This window comes from Miniopterus schreibersii, assembly GCF_964146895.1.
Source record: "Miniopterus schreibersii genome assembly, chromosome: 10".
NCBI lineage: Eukaryota > Metazoa > Chordata > Mammalia > Chiroptera > Miniopteridae > Miniopterus > Miniopterus schreibersii.
The window spans coordinates 17,229,254-17,252,028 of NC_138110.1; the positions used below are offsets into that span (position 1 = coordinate 17,229,254).

Below are 22,775 nucleotides of genomic sequence, written 5' to 3' on the forward strand. Positions count from 1 at the left end.
GTAAACATCATTACATGTAAGATTCCTTTACCTACAAACTTCTCTGATCTATATAAAATAAGGTCAAATTTCTTTTTAAACCTCCTCGAAAAATTTCAGGAATGTTTTCATAGATTAACATATGACCCATGTGGAAACACTACAGAACAGGTCTTTCAAAATTAACATCACTGAGGGTTTATACCTACCAGGGATCCTCCCAGTAGCAGCTGTATCTAATAATATTTTTGCCATTTGGAAACCAAAGTCAATCCCTGGTTTTTATCCCATCTAATTGACGATTAATAGTCTTACCGCATTCCTGGGACCTAAGCAAATGATATTCTTGCCATCTAATAACACGGGCATAATCTCTGTCCAAATTTTCCCCCAATTGGGGACTATTTCTTTTCTTAAGCTAGTCAGTGGACTTCCTTGTACACCTAGCAATCTTATTCTAGCTTCATCTCACACATTAGCATCTGGCACTCCTCTCCCACACACAGTGAGATGCCTCCCTCTACGTACTCCCGTAGCTTTCTGCACATCTGTCTCCTTGTGGCTTATGCATCATGCTCTGCACAGCTGTAGATTATGTACCATTTCACCAACCAGAATGCAATATCCATATTTGTATCTACCAAGACCAGCATGGTGGCCAACTCACTGCCATATCTCAATAAATATTTGTAGAGTGACTGAATGAATGCTTCTGATGACTCCTTTTGAAGTTGTCTTCCTCAGACCACATTGGTCCTGACATACTTTATATACTCTTATCAAAAGAATCACTCATATGTAGAATCTAATGAACAAAATAGATCCAGAGACAGAGAAGTATGGAACAGACTGAGGGATCTCAGAGGGAAGGCAGGGGTGGGTGGGTGAGTGGGTGGGGAGAGATTAACCAAAGAACTTATATGCATATATGCATAACTCATGGACACAGACAATAGTGTGGGGAAGGCCTGGTGGGGGGGAGGGCAAAGTGGGGGGGTCAATGTGGGGAAAAACAGGATATCTGTAATACTTTCAATAATAAAGATAAATTCTTTTTAAAAAAGAAACAAGTTAGTAGGTCTAGATAGTGAGTGATGAGATACAGGGTCACCTATGATCTGGGCCTCACAATTCTAGTATTATCAATATAGTCCAAATCTTAAAAGTGGTATTTATCTTCTCTTTGAAGATATCTTTATCCCATTTTTGAAATAAAATAAATAAAATCCATGTTCCAATGTGAGGTAGGAAAGGTAAAAGGAATATCAAAGATCTCTCTCTCTGCTAACCTTCTCTGGGTCCAGTATGAGCCGCCTAAGAGATGTATGCGTAGCCATGGCTCAAAACCCTTCAAATGAGTGAAATCAGTCTATTTTACTAATGTGGCACTTACTCACCATTTTATTTTAAGAGATGCAGGACAATGGTTAAGAGGACAGACTCAGGCATGCTGCTTGGCCCAAGTTCTCTCGAGAGATGTTACTAGATATCAGTTATGTGAGAATTACTGCAGTTTAGCCCCTGCTATCTCCTGTCTGCACTATTTTGACAGCCTTGAACCTGGTGGTCCTGCTTCCCCCTGCCCCCTTGCCCTGGGAGGGACCGTTACACTAACAGCTCATGTCTCTCCTTGGCTCCCCTCCTTCCGAGCTTCCCGCCTCACTCGGAATAAAGGCCTCAGGCCCATGAGATTCTCCACTCTGTCCACTCTGGCTCTGACCTGCATTTGATCTCACTTCCTATTACGCTCCTCTCTCTCATTTTTTTCAAGCCATATTTATCTCCCTGCTCTTTCTTGAACACGGCAAACACACTCCCAAGCAAACAGGCGCCCATGCAAGAACCAGGGCATTCACCACGCGACACTCTTCTGTGCCTGAGGTGCCCTTTCCTGCATTTGTTATCTGCGTGGCTCGTTCACTCAGTGAGCTCAGGTCCCCACCTAAGGACCACAGGGTCAGAGTTTCCTTCCCTCGCCATCCACTCTAAGTCAGCCCACTCCCAGCCTTTCTCTTCTTTAATTATCAGCATCTAACCTGGTATAGATGCATTTATATATTCTTGGTGCACTGTCCAGAGCTCTAGGATAACAGGGATCTATCGCCAGCCCCTAGGAGAGTATCTGATACATAGTAGGTGCTCAATAAATATTTACCAAGTAAATAGAATACCTTCACTAATAAAGCTTATAATTCAGTTATGTTAAGAGGACATAAAACATAAAATAAAAAAAAAGGCATGATAAGCTAAATAGTACGATTCTTGAATGATAGGGCCAGCTGTGCCATATTCGGCATAGACAATAAATCTGATGTTCTTGCATGTCTGAGATTATGTTGTACAGGCCCAGGAAAGAAAATTAGTCTCTCTTTTTCTATTTAGGTTACTGAAAATCCCATTCCAAATTGTAAAACATGCTTTTGAGGATAGTCAGCTCCTGCAGGCTTCCAGAAATAGTACAGGGTCTGACCATCCTGTCAAAAGTTGTCCCCACAGTATGAGTGATCAGGGATGCAAAATTCACGAGGTTGTTAGGTACACTCTCGAGGAGACGAGACCTATCAATGATGCCCTGGGATATGGCCACCCGAGGAAGCCACATTGTTACACAACTGAGAGCCTTTGGTCCTGATATTCAAGTCAGCAGTCCCCTGATTGTAGTTGACCCCAGAAATTGGCTGTGTTCTCTCTCACAATCTAGAAGCACAGAAAAGGTGGAAGCCACATTGGATTACACCTACCACTCATTTATCCCCAAGGCACCTGCTCTTATAATCACTTGCTTTGTACTCAGAAAATGCAAATAAACTTGATTATTAGCAGAAGCAAAACACAGAAATGAAGGTAAATCCATTATAGAAAAAACAAATGAATTCTTAGTAAATAAATTATGACTGATTTCAGCTCTCTTATATTTTTTAATATTTCTCTAACCCTAATTTCTTCCTGCCTTTCATTATTATAAATTCAGATAACTGTATACATGTACTTTTAGTGGGTTGCTTTTTTTTTTCAAATAAGCTAGTATGCTTATAAACTCAGAACGATGGAACTGCATCCAGAAAGTTTAGCTCTAAAATAAACTGCTTTCATGATAGTAACTCAACACTGTGCTCCACCTACCATTATGACTCAGACGAGAGCCTCTCATATACATTATTGGGTGGCAGTGTTCCAAGAGGCTTACAACTTCCTCCAGGGTTGCAATTAAGTCACCTTGACAAGCAATTGCCTTAAAATATTTCCTCCCAGCCATTTGCCCTAATCAGAAAATAAGACAGCTTTAGATTCCTTTCCAAGTTTTACATGTGAAAACATTCACTCTTCAATAAAAAGCTGCATTAACTTTTATGCTGCAACATACTTTTATTTGTAGCACGAGCCTGCAGCTAAAACCAACGCCTCAAGACTTATTTTGCCAGAAGGAGGAATGTCAGAATCTCCAGGGCTTGTTTTCATGAGTAGTTAAACTCTAGAATATGTCTTCAAAGATTACAGGGACCCTGGTTTCTTAACCTGCTGTCTCTTTCTGCCTCTAGGCAAGAGGAGAGCCAAGCCATCAAGGCTGAGATGTGGACCACTATTTATTAGCAAAAGGACTTGCAGGGTTTCTGTTTCTGCAGCAAATTCAAGAAGGTTGGAATAGAAGCTTTAGCCTGGTCCCTCTGTAGGGGTGACATGCTAATTCCTAAGGCTTTCTGTACACCTACGTAGTTTCATAAGCTAGATGTACAATAGTGTGATAGGTGTATGAAGTACACTAACTTTTATGTAACAAAAAGGGAGGTAAGACTATATATTCATATTTGTCAGTATTGGCATAAACACTGAGTAGGTAGCTTTGGGGGACAGAGGCGTGGGAAACTTGATGGGTGGGGAGAGCAATGAAGGTGAGTTTTTTTTGTGTAGCCTTATTGTTTGAGTTTTGAACTATGACAACTTATTCAAAAATTTAAAAGGTCTCATAGAGAGATATGGCCTCCCTTCATAATAACATTTAATTTTGTCTTATCTTGAAAATAATTGTGATATCACTTGGCTCTTTGGTGTTGTACGCCAAGGATATTATTCAACACCCATCGCTTCCGTGACAAGCTTCTTGTGAGACCACAATCAGATTGCTATCATGACCCAAACCCCAGGTAAGGTTTATTGAAAATAAAGCCCAAGTTTTTAATCTTGTCATCTCTTTTCCTGATGAATTTCTCAGCTCTTTTTCTTCTATTAATAAAAATGCACGAGAAATAAAATTTCCCTCTCTCCATTGCATTATTTATATCACCAATCAATGAAAAAAGCACCATTTAGTGAGAGCCTACTTTCTTCCAGTGTCTATATCCTAAACTTTACTTTTTACAGCTGAGGGAAACTGGCTCGGGTCATTTAAATGACTGGCTCATGTTGCTAGCACAGCATACATGCCTGGCTCTGTCTAATTAGAAAGCTCTCCTGCCCATAGGGCCACTTTAGCAACTCCCAAGGCATGGTACTGCTTGAAAGTGATACATCAACTAGAGATGTTAGACTTCTAAGCTGCGGGATTCAGGCAGGCATCCTATAAATGAAAAATCGGAGAGACGTTCCTTATTTCCTTTCCTGTCCTAACATCCAGATGAGTTATGCTACATTGCTGCCTATAATGAAAACAGGTTCTGGAAATGTGCATTAGAAAAATGATCTGACTGCTAAAATGTTTACCCAATGAATAGAAAAAATGTCTGATCATTTCCTTCCAAACCCTGAGGCTCTATAACTCTTTCTATTTAGACATCAAAGGAGTTAGGAGGCCAATGTTTATGAATCATTTCATTATCTAGGGGACTAGTTAATGAAAAGTATAAGATAAAATCATTCTTATAAAAAGATCCTCAGTATTATTGCCTTATGTAGAGTCCATCAAGTAACTGAACTTTAATAACAATGGCTATTGGATAAATTATTTCCCTGGTCATGTGAACTTATCATCAGGCCATGCACAAACCATAAAAGACAATAAAAGGTAAGTAGGCCACGTCAAAATTAAAATATATTTCTCTTAGTAAAGAAACTTAAGAAAGTGAAAAGACAAACAAAATTAAACATGCTCTTACAGTACGATCCAGCTATCGTGCTCCTTGTTATTTACCCAAGTGAATTAAAAACTTACGTCCACACAAAAACCTGCACATGAATGTTTATAGCAGCTATGTTTATAATTGTCAAAACCTGGAAGCAACCAACATGTCCCTTTACAGGTGAATAAATAAACTGTAGTACATACAGGATGGAATATTATTCAGTGCTAAAAAAAAAAAAAAAAAAAAAAGGGCTATTAACCCACAAAAAGACATAGAGGAACTTTAAATTACTAAACGAAAGAAGCCAGCCAGAAAAGCCTATATACTATCTGTTTCCAACTAAATGACATTCTGGAAAAGACAAAACTACGGCAACAGTAGAAAGATCAATGGTTACCAGGGGTTGCGAGGGGAGGGATGAACAGGCAGAGCAGAGAGGAGTTTTAGGGCTGTGAAAATACTCTGTATGGTACTATAATGATGGGTCCATGTCATTATACATTTGCTCAAACCAGCAGAACATACACCACCAAGAGCGAACCCTAAAATGAACTATGGACTTTGAGTGATCAGGATGTGTTAATGTAGGTTCACCAATTGTAATGAGTGTACTACTTTGGTCAGGAATGTTGATAATTGAGGAATCTATGCATGTGTAGGGGCAGGGGTTATATGGGGAATCTGGGTACCTTCCTTTCAACTTTACTGTGAACTTAATACTGGTCTTAAAAAAAATAAAATCTTAAAAATGACAAGCCACAGACTAAAAGAACATACTTGCAATGCTTAATATCTTACAAAGATTTTGCGTCCAGAATATACAATCTTATAACTCTAGGACAGACAACTCAATACAAAGTGGGCAAAAGATCTGAACAGATACTTCTCAAAAGAAGACAAACAAGTGTCTAAATAAGGCTAACTAAAGATAATCAGCATCATTAGTCTACCAGAGAAGTGCTAATTAATGCCACAACCAGATACCACTACACACCCACTAGAACGGCTAAACATAAAAACATTAACATCAAGCACTGGAGAGGATGTGACAAACAAAAACTTATTTCTACACAAAGACTTGAAAACCAAGGTTCATAGCAACTTTATTCACAATAACCAAAAAATGGCAACTACCTAAATGTTCATTAATAGGAGAATGGATAGACAAAATGTAGTGGAACCATAAGATGAAATATTATTCAGACATTTTTTTAAATCTTAAACTACTGATATATGTAAGGACATCAGTGAATTTCAGAAACATCCCATTGAGTGAAAGAAGCCATATATAAAAGAGTACATACCGTATGATTCCATTTATATATAATTCCAGGTAAGGCAAATTCATTTATAGTGACAAAAAGCATATCAAGAGGCAGCTTACGTCCAGGATTGACTGCAAAGGGACATCAGGGAACTTTTGGGGGTGAGGATAACCTTCTCTGTCTTGTTTGTGCTCATGGTGATACAGAAGTGTGCATTTTTAAAAATGCATTCAGGTGTACACTTAAGATAGGTGCACTTGATTTGATGTAAAGTACACCACAACAAAGTTGTTTTATGAGAAAATGTTCTTGTCCAACTCAAGTTCCATCCCTCAATTGTCAAAGGACACATCAAATTCTGAAAATCCTATGAATGTGTTTGTGTTCTAAAAGGAGGTTTAAAATAGAGATACATTATGTAAAAATTTGCTTACAATGTCTGGGATATGGTAGGGGATCAACAAACTTAATTTCATTTTTTCTTTCCAGTTGTTCTTATGTGGAAAATATAAGTAATGTCTTCAAAGGAAGTCAGCTATAAAATAATGGAAGAATATAGGCAAAAGGACAAGATTATGAATCAGTGGCGAGTCATCTAAGGATAAGTGAAGGAGTCTGGACTATATGAAAACTCCTTCCTCCTTTGTGATTTATAAAATAATCACGACCCAGGCTTTAGAATGCCCTTACTGTTAACATTCCTAACTCTAGTATCTCTCTTTGTATCATACTCACTTGGCATCAGTATACATTTCTTATATTAGTCATTACATTTTTAAGCCCACATTCTTGTTTTTCAACTTGGTTATAAATTTCTAGAAGCACAAACTATTGTGGTAGGCATTCAATAAAAGTTGACTATATTATTGATTATACTTATAGTCTCATTTTTTTAAATCTCTTACCTCATCAATAGTATTTAGTCACATAACAGATATTAAGTTACTTCCATATAAATAAAAAATTTTATTTAACAGATTTAGCCAGGTAATTTAAGGGTTTTTTTTCTTTCTCTTAATACACTCATAAATCTAGGATCCTGCATTATTCAATGGCTTAGTCTCTCAATAAACATATATTGAACATCTCTTTTTGCCAAGCATTATGTTCAATGCTGGAAATACAGAGATGAGTATATGCTCACACTCTTAAAAGCATGTCAAATACAGCAACAAATTTATAATGGTGGGATAAATATATCATGAAGAGGTGTGTGTGGAAAGGGAAAAAGATAACACCAAGATAATGTTCCAGATAAGGTTCAAAAATAAAATGTTGAACCATTTATTCATTAGCTAATCTAAAATTCTGCAATCAAATTTACTATCATTTAGATATCCGAATGTAGATTATCCATAATTGATACTATAAATAAAGATTGAATTATTCGAGCATTAAAATTGTGGTTATTTTTCCAGGCAAGGAGAGTAACTCTTTTTCTCTGATTACTTAGGCACCTGCAGCTTTGCCTCCATCCAAGGTTTGACTCTTATATACAACAAAGAAACTCTGTTTGCACAAGACGGCCCAGAGAGTCAACAGTGAACCGGTAAATTATAAGATTTGGAGCTGACCTCTTCCAATTCAGACTTGTCATTATTGGAAGGTCAAAGTGACTACTACATGGCAGCTCTCTTCCATATTTCAGAAGGATTCTTACTTAATCAAGTAGGGCAGCTCATCATCGAGAAACATATGTTGGGTGGACACACGCAGAGCCTTTCTAGGAAGCTGGTCTAGTACTTGCTTCAAAGTCCAGCTCCCAGGTAGTATACAGTTTACTCACTGCAGAACACAGACCTTAGCAAATTTGAAGGAGCTATAGAAGAGATTTTCACCTACATTTATAGTGAAATCTAGTGGAGAGAGAGTTGGGGGTTGGTGTCCTAGCCTTAGGAGAGAAGATAGACTAAAAGAGAACTTTTAAAGTCCAATCCAAGATTCCTTATGTTTTCAGACAGAAGTACATTTTGTGGCCTTAATGGTTGCTCAATACCATATGGCCCTAGATTTGCAGAGCAAACTCCAGGAGGCCTAGGTTAATTAACACTTTGGTGAACCTATGGAAATAATCAGATCAAACCTATGTTCCAATAAGACTTCATTTACAGAACAGGAGATGAACTGGATTTGGTACACAGGTTTAGTCGTCAACCCCTGATCTACTCCATGGAAATGATGCAAAAAGATGGGCAGAAAGTACTTCAATAACATATGGGACAAAGGCCACCCAAAGATTGTCTAAGGGAAGGAACTTCATTCACTTTACTATTTACTGTTTATTAAAAGTCCCAGATTTAGTGAAGTTATTTGTTAACTTCCTTAGGCTTTTGTCCCATAGAAATCCAAATAATCTTTGTCTGATGGAACAGGTAACCTCCAAAATTAACCTCTTTTTTAACTCCATGGTCTGTTAGTTTTTTAAATTGCCAATATATACCTAGTTTCTTAAATGATTTTCAAACTAGTCATTACATTGTACTGATGTCCTTCATTAATTAATGAATTAAAGAAAATCTCTTGCCCATGTCCATTTTATACTTTCTTGAGATTTGTGATATTTCATTTGAAATTGTACTTTAACAAACTATGTGCTAATACAATAAGGCGAGGTTGAAAATGGTTCAACATGGTTTCTCTTTCCACATCTGACCACCTAGAACCTCAGGATCTTCATCTCTAAACTAAGGATATGGGACCAAGATTTCAAAAGTCCCTTCCAAACTCACTTTAAGTATTCTAAACCTGAAAAGTTTGAATAAATTAAATTTATTATTAAAATAGAATATTACTGAAAGAAACTTGAACATTCTGAAAAGAACTCAGACTTTGAATAGACTGTCTTTTTATTGCAGTAACAACTAAAGAGATCCATTCAAAATGAAAAAAACATCATTTAAATGATCACTTTGCCAGGAGCAATTGTCCTTTAATTAAGCCATTTGTTCTTCAGCTAGATAACTTTTGAAAGACACATGGAGTGATAAAAGATTTATATCTTTCCTAGAGTTTTGTTCTTGTCAAGGCATAAAATGGGGTCATTCTTTATCAGAGAGCATATACAATGCTCAGAGAGTAAGTCTCCCCACCCTGTTCAGACTGAGAGCAAAGCTGCTATAGATTGGAAATGGAATTTTGACCTAGTTTGAATTAGACAAATGGAAAATTGTAAATAACTAAAAATTTTACAAAGATGGGTATTGGAATAGTCTTTAGGAGTCATAAAGAGTACTTTATTCTAAGTTTTTTAAAATTTATTTTATTTTTGAGAGTATTACAAATGTGCTCCATTTTTTCCCCTTTGCCCATCTCTCACCCCACCCAAGGCCTTCACCCATCTATTGTCTGTGTCCATGGTCTATGCATATATGCTTATAAGTTATTTGGTTAATCTCTTCCCACCCTCCTTCCTACCTTCCCTCTGAGATGTGTCAGTCTATTTCATGCTTCCATGTCTGTGGTCCTATCTTGTTCATGAATTTATTTTGTTCCTTAGGTTCCACATATAAGTGAGATCATGTGATATTTGCCTTTCTCTGACTGGCTTATTTCACTTAGCATAATATTTTCCAGGTCCATCCATGCTGTCTCAAAGGGTAAAAAAGTAGTTTATAAAATAAGTGAAAGGCAAGATAATTAAAACAACATAGGTAAAAATATAATACCTACAATATTCATGATGTGCATTTTGAGATTCCATCAATAATAAATTTGGTTGGTATTTGTTGTAGGCCGTGATTGAAATCTTTTTTCTATTAAGAAAATATGGGATATTGCAATATAGACCATCTTAAATCCAATTATGAGTTAATTCTAACTTGAAAATGAGATTTACCCACAGATCATAATAGTTATCAAAGTAGGCCCAGTAGAAATTTTGTCTCAGAATCAGAATCACAGATTTATTAAAAGCCAATAATTTATTTATTTGATTATCATGCTGATGTGGTTGAATGAGAAAATGTAAAGGGTGTTCAGTTCAGAAATCTAATTGTTTTATCTAACCCTTACATAGTACCCTGGGGTAAAAGGTGAAAAATGTGCCTGGTTAGAAATAATTCCATGAGATGCATGAATAAAAGTGAAGATTTTTAATGGGATCAAATGAGATTAATAACTATTTTTAAGATTAGACACAATTTTCTAAATTTTCAAGTCTGGATTATATTTCCTTTTATATGGTATATGGCTAATTTGAACTATATAAGTTTATGATTAAGTAATAGTAACTGTATGATTCAGATTTTTGACATTTGTTGAGACATGCTTTGTATTTTATTTTGTAAATTTTTATGCATAAAAACAATGATTATGTATGCTTAAAAAGAATAACTTCATTGCTTGCAGTTTTCATATAAGTCCATTAGATTAAGATTGTAAATTGCATTGTTCAAATTGTCTATCCTTTATAATTTTTGCTCAATTTCTAAGAGAATTTTGGTAAAATCTCTATGACTGGATTTGTCAGTTTCTCTTTGTTTTATATATGTTTATACTATTTTGGGTTATGTGATTAAGTTCTTACAGGTTCAGGATGGATGTATCCTTCTGGTGAATTGTATGTTTAATCATTATTTAACAACCCTTTTATTTATTTATTCTCATGAGAGGATATTTTTTCCACTGCTTTTCAGAGTAGAAGGAAAGGAAGGAGGGGGAGAGAGAGAGAAACATTGATATGAGACACATCAACTGGGTGCCTCCCACACAAGCACCAACCAGGACTGGGGAGAGAACCCGAAACCCGGGTTCATGCCCTTGACTGGGAATCAAACCCAAGACCCTTTGGTGTGAGGGCTGACGCTCCAACCACTGTGCCACACTGGGGCCAGGGCCAAGACCCTTTTAAACCTTAGCTGTGCTTTCTGCTCTAAAATGTATTTTCCTACTACAACTATTGCTACTCCAACTTTCATTTGGTAATTATCTATCTGTTAGACACTCATGTATTACACTTATTTCTCATTTAATGATATTCATTTATTACTAAAATTCAGTATATTGCAATAAAGAAACAAAGACCTAAATAGAGCAAGTCGCATTTCCATGGATACACAGATGGACATGACAGCGCTGCAGACAGATTTCAATACTAGCAGCACAAAGTCTCATAAACTTGAATTTTACTTCCTGCCCTGACCCTCTCCACTGCGTTTTTCACCCTCAGCGAGGACCTTTGCTTTTTCCTGGTCCTGCAAAAGGATAGATTGTAATCTGAGTTTGCCAATTTGTCCGGGGCTGCCGCTCTGGAGGATTCCGCCTTCTTCTACAAGATTGGGAACTTGCCAGATCTAGACCTGTCAGGGAATTATTTCCAGCAAGCAGCCTTTCTTCAATGCTAGTGCCTTTCATGCTTTGATTTTAGTATAGTTTCCTATTTTGGATCCTGTCTGATAGGGGCTTCAAGTACATCTAGCCAATAATCCAGGATTCATGTTTTCCTTTGACATGACTAAGGGAACACACTGTTGAACAATGTTGCCATTCTACATAACTGTACTGTCAAGGGCAATAGGGGGAAATACTAAATCATCCCATAGCAGTTTTCCGCTTAAATTTATTTTTTAAATACATAGAATGCACAAGGTTGTTTGTATGCAGGTGCATATTTTATGGCTGTACCCTGATGAGATGACAAAACTCCAAAGGTGTTTAGATGTGACTCATTCCAAGTATCAATGACCTACCTTCTTCAGCAATGAACTTGTTTCTTCAGCGTGAGCTCGGACCCCGTGCTGTGCACTCTAAAGGACCATGCTCATCTCACAGAACTTCTCAAGAAGTTGTGTTTGACAGGGCAAGCCCAGTAGCACAGCCCTACCCAGGGAACATGTGCCTCACCTCTTCGGAGGTGGTCATCTCAGCCGAGCATTCCCTGGGGGGAGCAGCACCTTAATCAATCCCCATCAGCCACAGTGTTGGTGGTTTCTGAGGACATGATCAAAAATCCACCACAACTGCATCGAACAAAGCTCCTAACTGAGACTGGGTCTGTAGGAGATTCAGGAACAATGCTCTCCCTTTCTGCTGTCTGTAGGAGTGGTTATACTCTCTCCCCCAACTGTGTGATATAAAATCACAAAAGGAATTTACGGAAAAGAGCACAGGAGTGACGAAATAAGTCAACAGTTGTTTCTTAGATGAGGTATTCAAAGGACTGAATTAATAAGCTCCAACAACAGTTTATAAGTCATTATGGTCATGGACACTCAAGATATTGCCACGGACACTCAACGTGTTATCTTTTCTTTTTCTTCAAAACTCTGTAAAGCTTATTATTCTCAAGACTCTGTAAAGTTTTATCAAGGGAATAAAATGCTCAAGATGTCAAGGTTTAGGAATGACATAGAATGGCTTTAAATTGTAGCAGGTTAGCACAGTTTTCCCTCTTTCCATCACAGCACACTGTCACTCACTACTTAGCTGCCTCTTCTATTCGGGTCCCCGATGAGTCACTTTTTCACACACAAAAATCACAAAAAAAGCCACCAAGTCATTCTTTATTATTGCACTCCCTTCTAAGGTTCAAGTTAGTACCTACTGAATACATTCTGGTCTGTTTAATTTGTAATAAATTAAATAATAATTTTAAAGAATTTTAATAATAATGTGGTTGGTTTGTAATAGTTGCTGTTGCCCATTTCCTTTTGTGTAATGGCAGAGACCACGAGTGGTGGGACGTATCTTGTGTACTAACTTATGTACCTGGCATACAGTGAAGAATCAATTAATATCTATTAAAGAAACATAATCCAAAAACATTAAATGCTATGTCCATGAAATTTACACTGATTCCAAAGTACAACTTATTACATTATATTTGGGGGAATAGCTCATTTGCAACTTAAACATCTACAGAATCATGATTAATATTTATCAACAGTTTCCTTAGAGTTTTTAACATCTTCCCTCTTAAATAAAAGGCATAAGTGAAAAGGAATGAAAGTATATTAGTGGTTCCCATGTTCACATCAGCTATAGTTGTGTGAACCAGGGGTACAATGAAAACAGCATTTTGGATAAACCTGATGATAAATAATTCATAGCACACATTTCATATTGTAAATTGGCCTTTCATACTCAAAGGCTCAATCTCATATATCTAAGAGCTTTCTGCTTTACCTACAAACTTATTTCTTGAGAAGTAAAATCAATTTCTGGAAACAAGACCTTTGCTTTCGAGAAAAACTTCTTCCCGAAACTATGTGAATAATAACTCACTCCTTTCGCCAAACTTCAGAAAACAAACAAAAACAACTTACTCCTCTTGGTTCACACAGATAGAACTGATGTGGGCATGGCATGCCACTAATATAAGCTCTTTCCCTTCTTGTTAAGTCTTTAATTTAACAAGAGAGAATCATAAGTAGATTTCAAAGAAATTCTCAAGTTACATATAATTCCTATTTATTGTGGTTTGTTTATGTGACCAATGGGTTCTTAAAAACTCACATTAGCGTGGTAATCGCCTTTCAGGACAAATCAGGAAGGACTATTTGTTATTTCTTTTCATTTGTTTCTTTATCTCCTTAACAAAACTCTAAGTGCTTCCCACAGGCTTATCCTGAGAAGCCAGCCTCCAGCTGACTTACCACGAAAACCAAAATAAAAGGAAAGCGGAAAGCCAGGACAAGTGTGACTGAGGCTGCTCTTCTCTTTGCATGAGCTCCTTCTAGGTGTTTTCAGAATGCAGAAGCTATCTTTTCCTATCTCTTTCTAAAATGTCTTACTAAGCACTCTATTCCTGTGGAATATGTTATGTCCTTTAGAAAAAAACACACTGCTGAGGGTGAAAACAGCGAGATTGGCTACTCACTGAATCTCTTTTAAATAAAAATACGTATGTTCGAATTAATCTTTTAGAAATATCCATCTTACTCTTGTCCATTAAATCTAGGTAATACGACTATTCACCGAGATCTCCTGGGCAGGGAGACTTTTCAAGGACTAAAGCGATTATCCTCAGGGATAAAATCACCAGATAATCACTACTTTCACACCTTAACAAATTAGTTTTAGCTTTCGCATTTTTTTCTTCAGCTTAAGCCCCACTTGTTTGCCAGCCGTCCAGACCTCTGCTGTGCATGGTTCCCCTTGTCTTCAGTCAATTAAGTCTAGCCAGTGGCCTTAATTTTAAGAATTAAATCCAGGAATGAAGTTCACATTCTGAGAAGAATATCGAATTCTGAGTAAGATCTATGTTCTTGGGACTTTTCTCCCCCATCATCATTGAATTCCATGAAGCTTCAACCCAACATATAATGAAGTTATTTTAAAATTATTTATGATGAGGCTGCAAATCATATCATGGGCAAAAATTTCCCAAACTAAGTATTAATTTGAAGAAATGAGTCCTCTGTCTAGACTTGGAGTATTAAAAAAAATTTTTAAAGAGAGAGGGAGAAACTTTATTAACACAAAGTTCATAGAGTTATGGTACATTGTTATACCAACTAAAAATAAATGTAAAAGATTACTTTTGCTTCACAAAATATTTAAAGTCTATTACTTCCCCCAGTCTGGTTTCCCTAACTTCCTTCCAAAGCAAGGCATTGTCTTCCAAAAGGAGTTTTCCCTGCTTAAGGTACATTCTACAGCCATCTTCACAGGTTATTTTTACATACTTATGTTCTTTTGCCTTTAAAGATGTTGCAAGTTAATAGTTACAATCATTTGTAATTTTGTTACATATTTTTAACTATAAGTAGCATATTTATATAGTAAATATTTAATGAGAATGTTCAAAATATTTTTAAGAAATAGAACCATAAAATAAGACTCAATTCTCCCTCCCTGGTCTCCTCTGTCCCTCTTTTCTCTACAGAAGAGTTTTAAAAGAACTATAGTTATATTTTCAAAAGTTTGATAAATAAACAATTTGAAATCTCATTTAGGGTAACTCAATATATCAAATATAATGTATTTAAACTATGTAATTTTTGAACCATTAAAACTATTTTGAAGGTTATTTTAAAAATACTTTTCATTAAAGTCACATTTTCAATATTGATGTCTTGCTTTAGTCTTTGTTTGATATTTTCTTTCCTGAAATAAATGAATGGCACTGTTTATCTTAAACATGCCCATGAATTGACCATTAATATGACTTAACATTTTATTCATTTTTAAATGTTTACCTATCATATATTGGTATTAGGTACCTAAATTTGATCTAATTTCTAAGGTAATAATCATCCCTAAAAATCTGACAAGGCTTTAAACTTTTCAAAGACCTTTTAATACATGAAATTGGCATCAGGCCCTAAAAAGCACCTTCAACTAATTTATAAAATACTTAGAAAATGTTCAATTTTCTCCATAGAGTTTCTTGATTTGGGTTTCCTAATAGCAAACTGCTCCCTTATCTCACATAACCAGATTAACTGCTGAACAGGAAAGGGAATCTTAAATTATTAATTTTTTCAAATGTTTCTGTGTGTAATCTACTCATCGTGGTATTGAGTATAGTTTGGCCAAGTGAAAGCAAACTAGATTTTTCTTCAGTGGTCTTACACTGAGAGGTACAGAATGGCTGAGCAGCTTCCTGGCAGCCCACGTCTGTGAGAACAGTATTTGGAACGCAGGAATAAAGAAAGCCTAGAAAGGACTCCTACACTGCACCAAGGCAGCGATCAGTAAGGACAATCTTTGAGCTTCGCAAACAGAAAGCAGACAGCAGACAGCCAAGCAGCCTGCAACCCTGAGCAAAATCTCTTTCCGGTCAAAACTCTGCTGCACACCCAGCCTCTCTCCCAGCCCCACAGGCTGGCAGAGGAGACCACAGCCGCTCCCAAGTGGAGTTCCAGGCCCATCGCTAGTGGCTGCTGTCAGCGTCTTGGTGCTTTTCCTTCATGAATGAAATAAGCCAGTGGCATCTCCCACGGGCTCTTTCAATGAGGAAGGTCAGGAGACCCAACCAACACAGCCAGCACGTCAGAGATTCCGACCGATGTACTTACACCTCCGAATGCCTCCAGGTTCCAGCCTCTGGGAATATCTAGCCCATGTCTTTACGGCACTGTGGCTGCCATCAGCTGTGGAAATGAACAGAACGAGAGAGTAACCCAACAAGTGCTGGACAGCATTCAGAGCATCAGATTAAGTGAACGCTCAAGGCACACACGGCCGGTGTACAAAATCGGACCGGTAAAGAGCAAGTAAATACCTTGCAGCGGAGCAGAGGGGGAGGACGCCGGCGGCCACGGCTGCTTCCAGCTCTCTTGTGTAACAGCCCGGCGCTCAGTCCCGAGGGCGGCCCTGTGAAGTCTGGCGGCTGTGGGCGTCGGGCGGTCCTAGTGCCTGCACCAGGGTAGCACCAGGTAACTCGGGAGAGCCTCTGTATTGCTTGGGATACACTGGGGTGGGTCGGGGGGTGACACCAAGGGCTGCAGGAAGGTCAGCTTGTTAGGCATCAGGGCAGTGGGTTTGAGTTTGGGAAAAGTGAGTAGTAAAGAGTGTCTGCTAAAGTTTCCAGACACTGCTATTGAAACCAAAAAGGATGATAGCTGATCTTGTCTGTTAAATAAATGGCGCTCTTAAAAAATGCTAAAACCTTCCCAAAAGAAAACTAATTTGCACTTTATTGGCTGCCATTCATATATTTTGTCCTCCCCCCCCCACACACACACACACATTTAAAATATACAAGGGGAAAAGAATAGAGAAGTAGGGAATTTTTAAAAGTTCGATTTATCTTTTCTGATATTTGCAAAATATTTATTAAAGGCCTAAAAACTCCATGTTTAGCACATTCTGTCCATAAATCTCAAAATAAATGCAAAAACAAACAAAATAGAAATTTCCAGAAGCTTATTTTCTAGGAGGCAAGATGTACCAGACACGTATAGAAACACCTCCCTCCATTCTTCTCTTTATTTGCCCCACTTTTTTTCTTTGTAGCGCCTTTTCCCATATAACAGTCATATTTTTTTAAATTTAGTTGTTGTCTAACTGCCCCACTGCAACATAATCTCTACAAGGGAATCTGTTCTATTTACTTTGAGAGAGTAGTGGTTTGGTAGCTTGGAGGATTGCTCAGCACAGAGCAAGCCCTCAGCAAATATTTGTGGGAAGAATGAACTAGACACTAAGCTAAGAATTATACAAAAGAAAACAAGTTCAGAAGTTGATCTCTTAACTGTTTAATTCAGTTAGCAGAGATCTCTGACTGTGTTAAGTATACATTTACCTTAAAAAGAGCTTATAATGTAAATGTAGAGAAGAGATACTAATATATGTGGGTAATCAAACGATTATGTGTACTATAATATTCACTATAAGATTGTGAACACTAAAAGTCAGAAGGTGCTATATTTGCTAAGGGAGTCTATGTTTTGACATTATGGGTATGGTGTTGAGCCAGGGGATTGGGCTTGAGAATTCAACACTGATTGCTTTCCCCCACCCCAACCCTAGTACATAATTAGAGTTTGGTTGTCAGTAGACACATTGGTTCAGAAGGGACCAGAATCTAGAGCGTTAAGTCCAGTAAGATTTGTTAGCAGAGTAAATACAGATACTAACACAGGTAAAGAGAGGGAGGGCAGGTAGGTAGGTGCTGCAGGCTCTGCCTTCCATAGTGGGAAGGCAGCGGGGGGGTCCAGCATCCACCAAGAGGTGTTTGCTGGCAAGGAGAGAGGCTGCTTATGCTTCGTGGTCTTGGTGGTCAGACCACGTAGGTGAGGTATGGCAGCTGGTAGCAAGGTATACTGGCCCATAACAAGGTATGCTGGTAAGGCTGAGGCTTAGGGGCCGATGAAAGAGGGAGAAACTATCAAAAATTAGAGTAAGATTCTCCCTATGGAACACTCAAGGCAGAATTTTCTCATAGGAAATGTACAGACCCAGGGGACACAGGGCCAGGCTGAGCTCAAAGATGAGGGGTACTGATGCTTATTAAGATCTAAGGACCTAGAAGTCAATCAGCTGGACTGATCCCAAGTCACGTGCAGGTCAAGCAACTGTGATGTGGTTGAGAAAGATCTTTGCAGAGAGGGAGCCAAGCTGGTCATTAGAGAGTGAAGTTAAGCCAGAGTGATTTTGCCTCAATAAAAGAAAGATTGCTTTCCTGAGCCCACAAATTGTGACTTGTTTCTCTATTGTGTTTCTTTCCACTTTGTCTCAATTCAGCATGTTTTCTGAAATGAGATTTTGTTTTAAAAGGGAAAAGTTGACCAGCAGCTAAAGGTGCTAATACACCATCCAGAGATGCTGATAAATATACTAGGTGCATGGACTAGACTGTAGCAGAGGAGTGGCTGTGGCCAGCAGGAAAAGAAGGCAATGCCCCTTCATCAAGCAGCTCTTGGTGGCCATTGGTTTTTATGAATGCTGGAAAGCCTCCTGGGGAATGATGCACTACACCCAGGGTTGGGCCTCAGAAAGACCCTGACATGTCATCTGTGCAATGATACCGGGTGGAAGGAGGAAGAGTAGGGCTAGAGATAAGAGATAGAGACAGAGAGATAGAGAGCCCAGGTCTAAATGCTCTCACTGGGGCAGGCCAGGCCCAGTGTGAGGCGATCAATGGGGGGAAAAGGGGACATCTATAATACTTTCAACAGTAAGATAAATTTAGAAAACAAAGAAAGATAAAGATATACCTAGATAGTAGAGATAGATATCAAAAAGACTCGAACAATGTAGAAAGCTGTTTTGATCTAGTGGATATAGAGAAAAACAGAGAATGCACCTACTTCTCATACAAACATAGAACATTTATCAAAATCGATTATTCACTAGGTCATCAAGCATCTGCCAAAATGGTAAAGAATCAGTTTCACGCAGGCCATGTTCTTTGACTAGAGTGCAATTACACATCAGTAAAAAAATAATAAATAAAACATTCCTATACACTTCTAAATAATTCATGAGCCAAAGTTGAAATGAATACAGATATTTAAAAATAATCAGAAATGAAGTATAAAGATAGATCATATGGGAGGCTATGAAAGCATGCTTAAAGATAAAGTTAGAGTCTTAAGTTCTTATGTTATCAAATAAAAAGGCATAAAATTATGGAAGGAGATAAATATTAGAGAAAGAAATCAATGAAATAGAAAAAAAAAATATCTACACTAGAAAAAAGTATACATCAAGAATCAAGAAAGCCAAAAGCACTTTTTGGAAAAAGTTAATGAAGTTGATAATATTTAGCTAGAGGGGTTAAAGATAAGGAGAGAAGGCACAAAACCCACTAAGAAACATTTTAGGGAATAGATTTTCAGTTTTTTAAAAAGTTACACATCTATCATAAAACCCAGCCACCCCACTTGTATTTGTCTAAGAAAGATGACAACTATAAAAGGCTTATATAAATTTTCACAGTAGCATTAGTTGTAATAATTGAAAATAGAAAACAACCCAAATGTCCATGAAGAGATGAACGAATAAACAAATTGTGGTATATCTTTACAATAGGATACTGCTCAGCAATGATAAGGAATTTTGTAAAAAGGCAGACAAGAAAGAATGCATGTCGTGTGGTTTCATGTATATAAATTGCTAAAGGATGGAAGTTAATCTATAGTTATAGAAATTGAATCAGTGGTGTCACGGAGACAGAGTAGAAGAAAGGATGGATGACAAAAGGGCTGTTAAGAATAATGGCCGGTGGATGTGTTCAGTATTTTTATTGTGGTGATGGTTTCAAGTTTTAACATAGGTCAAAACACACTGTGTTCAGCCCAGTCCTTGAGAAGGTGATTGCGGGACAGAATTAGGCTGCAAGAGATCAACGGGGGGGGGGGGGGGGGGGGGGGGGAACCTGTGAAGGAAATGGGGAAGGGAGACAGAGGAGCTGGGAGAGCCGTCAGCCCACAGTGCAGAGCTGGCCTGGCGTGGGAGGCAGGGAAGGAGGGGAAGCAGGAGGGAAAACGGGGACCGGGGTGCAGCGCAGGAAGGCGCCTGCCTCATTCCCCGCCCCACCCGCCGCTGGGTAGGAGTGACCTGTGGGAAGTGCCCGCTGGGCCGAACGCAGTGATGGAGCGCAGAGCACAGCAGTCAGCGGTGCTTATCAGTTACTCTCATAGCGGAAGAGATTAGAAGCATAGTCCCAGACACAAGATGGCGCGTAGGTAACCGCTGCCCCCGCCGCCTCCCGCAACCACATCAAAGTTACAACTAAAATACAGAACCGCGGTCACTCAGAGCCTCCTGAGATCCGGCTGCACAGAAGCCCCACAGCCAGGGAGCTGAAGGAGCACCGAGACAGGTAAGAGGGGCGGAGAGGCGGGCGGACCGGGGCTGGATCATGGAGACTCGGCCGCGGGCCCACACCCGGTGCCGCGGTTTAAACCCAGGAGGGAATCTCGGTGGTGGGGGTTTCCTGGAGGAGGGAGGGGGTCCCAGCCCACAGCAGACCCCCAGCCCAGGGCTCCAGGGCCGGGAAGAGACGTCCCCAGAACTCCGGGCTGTGAAACCAGTGGGGACTGTGGCTGAGGGTCGCGGAGGCTGCGGGAGCCCCAGCAGCTCCTCTTAAGGGCCCGGCACGGACTCACTCGGACGCTCCCTCTGAGCCCAGCGCCGGGCAGCAGCCTGAAAGGACCCGGGACACTTGGGGAGGAACTAACCTGCCTGAGATCCGGGCGAGAGCTGGAGGGGCGGCTTCCTCCCAGGCAGAAGGGCTGGCGGAGGCCATGGCTCCTTGGGCGAGTCCTCCCCGCACACAGCGGCAGGCAGGCACCATATTTGAGTCACCAGCGCCTGACTCGCACCTTTGGCCCCGCCCTGTGATTCCCGGAGGCCGCACCCCTCCCACCTGCAGGCTCATCTAGGCCATTTCCAGGGGCTTTTCTACGCAAGTGGCCTCTCGAGCCTCATGCTTAGGACTTTCCTGAAATCTCTCAAACAAGCAGCAGCGAGCTCCATACGGCTTGATAAGTGGCCCCAGGCCTGGCACTAGTGGCAGCCTGAATGGATCACAGCTTGTCCTCTCCTGGACACCTCCAAGCCCAGCACAAGTAGCAGCCAGCTATGGTTTGCTGTGTGGCTCATGCTGGGTGGCCCTGGGCAAGGCACTGGCACAGGCTGACTCTGCACCTCCCAGGAGGCCCCAGAGACAGTGCACCTGGTGCTCAGACTTGACCACGCTGGATTACAACCCTACCACATCCATGAGTGACACTCAAGGGGCGCACTTGGTGAACACCAAAGCTCCATAGGGGTGTCTCCAGCACAGCAGCTCTTTGGCTATAGTTGCAGCTGGTCCTCACAGCTGACTGGTCAGGGGTTCAATTCCTTCCAATGATGCCAACAGCAACCAAGGCTCAACTACAACAGGACAGTGCACACAGCCCACACAGGGGAGCACCTAGAAGGCCCAGTTCAGGTGCCTGGGGAGGCTGAGCCACTGGGACCTACAGGACACCTACTACACAAAGCCACTCTACAAATTCCAGGAGACATAGCAGCTCTACCTAATACATAGAAACAAACACCTGGAAGCAGCCAAAATGTGGAGGCAAAGAAACATGTCACAAAGGAAAGAACAGAAGAAACCTCTAGAAGAGAAACTAAATGAAATAGATCCAAGCAAGCTAACAGATACAGAGCTGAGAATTTTGTTTATAAGGATGTTTAAGCAGACTATTAGGGAAATAACTGAGAAAATCGATAACATAATAAAGTACCAATTTGAAATGAAGGCTACATGAACTAAAATGAAGAATAATTTACAGGGAATCAACAGTAGAGTAGGAGATGCTGAGAATCAAATCAGCAATTTGGAACATGAGGAAACAAAAAACACCCAACCAGAAGAGCAAAAAGAAAAAAGAATCCAGAAATATGAAGATAGCATAAGGAGCCTCTGGGACAACTTCAAGAGGCCCAACATTCATATTATTGGGGTACCAGATGGAGAGGAAAGAGCAAGAAATTGAAAACCTATTTGAAAAAATAATACAGAAAACTTCCCCTACCTGGGGAAAGAAATAGACTTACAAGTCCAGGAAGCACAGAGGGTCCCAAACAAGAGGAACCCAAAGAGGCCCACAGCAAGACACATCATAATTAAAATGCCAAAGGTTAAAGACAAAGAGAGAATCTTAAAAGCAGCAAGAGAAAAGCAGTTAGTTCCCTACAAGGGAGCACCCATACGACTGTCAGCTGATTTCTCAACAGAAACCTTGCAGGCCAGAAGGGGGTGGCAAGAAATATTCAAAGTGATGAAAAACATGGAACTACAACCAAGATTGCTCTACCCAGCAAAGCTATCATTCAGAATTAAAGGTCAGATAAAGAGCTTCTCAGACAAGGAAAAGCTAAAGGAGTTCATCACCACCAGACCAGCACTACAGGAAATCTTGAAGGGTCTTCTTTCACAAGAAGCTAATGAACAAAAGAATCTGATGAACTAAATAGATCCAGAGACATTGATGCATGCAACAGATGATCATATTTCAGAGGAAAGAGGGAAGGGGGTGGAGGATGGGAAGAGATTAACCAAAGAAGTTATATGCATATATGCATAACC

The 22,775-nt window shown here is 39.5% G+C and overlaps 1 protein-coding gene across 2 annotated transcripts in view; it reads right to left on the bottom strand.

The window, feature by feature from the left end:
- Nucleotides 1–16,530, bottom strand: part of RAB27B (RAB27B, member RAS oncogene family) — a 123,195-nt gene extending 106,665 nt beyond the window's left edge. For both annotated transcript variants that reach the window (XM_081150157.1, XM_081150156.1), the window contains exons 1-2: nucleotides 16,467–16,530; nucleotides 16,261–16,335 (exon numbers count right to left, since the gene is read on the bottom strand). The gene's annotated coding sequence lies outside the window, so the exon portion shown is untranslated. The remainder of the gene's footprint in view (nucleotides 1–16,260; nucleotides 16,336–16,466) is intronic.
- Between the last annotated feature and the right edge of the window lie 6,245 nt (nucleotides 16,531–22,775).